Source organism: Hyperoodon ampullatus (genome assembly GCF_949752795.1).
Source record: "Hyperoodon ampullatus genome assembly, chromosome: 1".
NCBI lineage: Eukaryota > Metazoa > Chordata > Mammalia > Artiodactyla > Ziphiidae > Hyperoodon > Hyperoodon ampullatus.
The window spans coordinates 75,923,794-75,927,675 of record NC_136914.1 but is presented as its reverse complement, the minus strand read 5'-3'; the positions used below and the strand labels follow the sequence as shown (position 1 = coordinate 75,927,675).

General features: G+C 38.5%; 1 pseudogene across 1 annotated transcript; it reads right to left on the bottom strand.

Annotated features, from left to right (window-relative positions):
- Positions 1–1,383: 1,383 nt before the first annotated feature.
- LOC307060542 (tubulin alpha-1C chain-like) lies at positions 1,384–2,674 on the bottom strand (annotated as a pseudogene). The gene has a single exon. The product of its transcript is annotated as a tubulin alpha-1C chain-like (transcript).
- Positions 2,675–3,882: the final 1,208 nt, after the last annotated feature.

Here is a 3,882-nt window from a genome sequence, read left to right as displayed (position 1 = left end):
ATCTATAGTCATCATGCTGTACATTAGATCTCTAGACTTCTTCATCCTGTATCACTGCAACTTTATGCCCTTTGACCAACATTTCCCATTTTTCCCACCTTCCCTCCCCTGTTTTACTCTCTGCTTCTATATCTTCAAGGAGATTTTGCCTTTGGCAACAACATGAATGAACCTAGAGGACATTAGGCTGAGTGAAAATAAGCCAGACACAAAAACAAGTGAGATCATGCACTTTTTTTTCTACGTTGAATCTACAAAATTGTGTTTTTTTTAATCCAAAACTAAATTGAGTGCCAGAATAAGCTAGACACTGATTTCAAAAATATATAGCAAAGAAAATGCCCGTTATAAATACAGTTTTTCTATCTTTGTATGGGTGCTTAGAATCTAAATATTTTATTTATTTTCCTGCTCCTTAGAATAATAAGAAATTGACATATTGCTAAGACTATCTCATGGGAAAATGCCTCTTCCTTTAAATTCCTATAACCAGTATCCATTGGCCTCTTAGCTACAGTTTCTCTAGATTCCAACTTGTCTTTCCTCTACTATAAGGATAACCTAAATTTATGTTGTAATAAATATCCTTTAGTAAGGGATTAAGAGTCTAGTGGAGATTCCTGCACCAGAATACAATGAACTACTTTAATATCTTGAATTCTAAAGAGATCTTGATTGAATATAATCAGAGGAATTTAAAGCTCTATTATCATGTGGTGGCAATCTTTTGAGTGCCCACTAGTTTCCAAGCATATGTTCTTGAAGATGAAATATTTATCTTTTTAAGAGTTAATTATCTGAATGGTTCTGCTTTGCTTTATCCCCAATTAGATGCAGCCTTTCTTCTCCATAGGGAGGATAAAAATACCACGCAGTTTTATTTACCTTAGAGATAACAAAGAACAAAGTATATGTCTTTTTAAATTTTGAATTGATAGGTTCATTTTCAACTGTATGATTGTCAAATTTGTGTCTTCTAAAGAAATTTATGCTATAAAGCTATATGATTTTTCACATATTATTTGTGGAATGCTGCTTGCAAATGCCCACCCTAACTAATTTTGTGAAGTTGATCTGAAAACTTCATTTGCCTTGACACTGTTTCAAGATTCATTAATAATGAGCTCTTATGAATATATGGAGATGATACATCACAGCCTGTAGCATCTCTGCACTGTTTGTGGATAGGCAATGAATATCTATTAATTTGTTCTTAGTCTCCAACCTGGTCTCTTAGCATTGAACATTAACTAGTTATTTATTTATTTTGACATTGAAAATAGAAATATCACTTTTATTGACAAGATAGGGCCACAAAGGGCAGCTCCACAGAACACAAATAAGACAATCTTAAGACAAGAGTGTAAAACTGTAGGAGACAGGTTAATACTCTTCACCCTCATCCTCTCCCACCTCCGCTCCAACCTCCTTGTAAACCTTCTCAAGGACAGCCATGTCCTCACAGGCTTCAAAAAACTTTCCTTACTCCATGACCTCACCCACATACCACTGAACAAAGGCACGCTTGGCATACATTAGTTTAAACTTGTGGTTCAGGCAAGCCCAGGCCTCAGCGATGGCTGTGGTGCTACTCAGCATGCACAGAGCAAGCTGTACTTTGGCCAGGTTTCCACCAGGTACCACAGTGGGAGGCTGGTAATTATTGCCAACTTTGAAGCCTGTCTAGTCCACAAACTGGATGGTACGCTTGGTCTTGATGGTAGCAATGGCAGCATTGACATCTTTGGGAACCACATCACCACGGTACAACAGGCAGTAAGCCATGTATTTACCATGGTGAGGGTCGTATTTCATCATCTGGTTGGCTGGCTCAAAGCAATCACTGGTGATTTCTGCTACAGTAAGCTGTTCATGGTAGGCTTTCCCAGCAGAGATGACAGGGGCATATGTAGCTACAGGGAAGTGGATGTGGGGATAGGGCACCAAGCTTGTCTGGAATTCTGTCAGATCAATTTTCGGGGCTCCATCTAATCTCAGGGAAGCAGTGATGGAGGACACTATTTGGCTCATGAGGTGATTAAGATTAGTGTAGGTTGGGTACTCAATATTGAGGTTTCTACAACAGAAGTAATAGATGGCCTCATTGTCTACCATGAAGGCACAGTGAGTGCTCCAGGGTGGTGTGTGTGGTGAGGACGGAGTTGTAGGGCTCAGTTACAGCTGAGGAAACCTGGGGGTGCTGGGCAAATGGAGAACTCCAGCTTGGACTTCTTGCCATAATCAACAGTGAGACGTTCCATCAGCAGGGATGTAAACCTAGAGCCAGTTTCCCCACCAAAGCTGTGGAAACTAAGAAACTCTGAAGACCTGTACAGTATTTCCAAATCTGGTCCAAGACAAGGTCAATGATCTCCTTGCCAATGGAGTAGTGACTGCGGGCATAGTTATTGGCAGCATCTTCCTTGCCTGTGAGGAGCTGCTCAGGGTGGAAGAGCTGGCAGTAGGTGTTAGTGCAAACTGCATCAATGACCGTGGGTTCCAGGTCTACAAACACTGTTGTGGGCACATGCCTGCCAGTGCCTGTCTTGCTGAAGAAGGTGTTGAAGGAGTTATCCCTTCCCCCAATAGTCTTGTCACTTGACATCTGGCCATTGGGCTGGATGCCATGTTCCAGGCAGTAGAACTCTCAGAAGGCATTGCTGATGGGGACACCAGCCTGCTCCCAGAAGGCACTGCTGATAAGGACATCAGCCTGGCCAACATGAATGGAGATGCACTCACACATGTCTGAGACTTGTAGGGTTCTGTGGCACTGGAAGTGGTGAGGGGGCAGCCACAAAGATCTCCCACTAACATTAAGAAGTAGTCAAACATTAACTATTTAAAAAGCAGTTCATTAGATATATTAATTTTTATTTTAAAAGTATACATGTGCATTCATACACATATTATATATAGGAAGATAATATGCAACAAAATAGCAATAATACTTTTCACTGCATAAGAAAATTAGAAAAAAATTATCCTTATTTCTATATTTTTAAATTTTTTTTCACCGAAGTTTACAAGAAACAATACCAATACAGTTATAGCAACAATACAATTTGTTTTTACCAGTGATTTTTAACTGACCGGTACTCATAAACACATTTAGAGAGCTAATATTATGACGGTTTTGTACAAAAGAATCCACCCTCATCTTGATTGCCTTACATGAATAAATGATTAGATTGAATCCATATATTACAACCATAAATCTTGTACATTCCCCACTATGATTTTAAAAGAAAAAGAAAAAACAAAGTGTTGACCTTTTTAGGACTGAGAATAAGTACCTAAGAGTAGGGAGAGAAGAGAAGCTCAACCATCAGAGAAAGATAATTGGGCAAATTGAGACTCAACATATACCTTCCAACACAGCCAAGATCTGGGTAGTTGGGCATTCAGAAGGGCAGCCTTTCTGGGCAAGGGACAGAGCACCAGGAAATCAAAGCTATGGACACAAAATGATCGTGGGATTGATGGAGATGTAGGAAAATTTAGAGAATGAAATTTTATTAAATAAGTGCCTAAATCATATTCACATATGCTTTTAATACAATTTTGGTGAACAAACAAAAAAAGTAAATAAAAAGTGAAGAGAATATATCTAGATAGTTAGGAGGCATCTGTTTCCTCAACTATATATTTGTTGCCTAATTTATGATGAAAATAGATAAATTTTATCATGTACTTTGTATATGCTTGTCAGTATGCTAAGAACTTTAAACACACTTTTATTTAAATACCTGAACAATTCACTTAAATAGATATTTTTGTCCCCGTTTTTATTTTTATTTATTTATTTATTTATTTATTTATTTATTTACTTTTGCGTTACACGGGCCTCTTACTGCTGTGGCCTCTCCCGTTGCGGAGCAC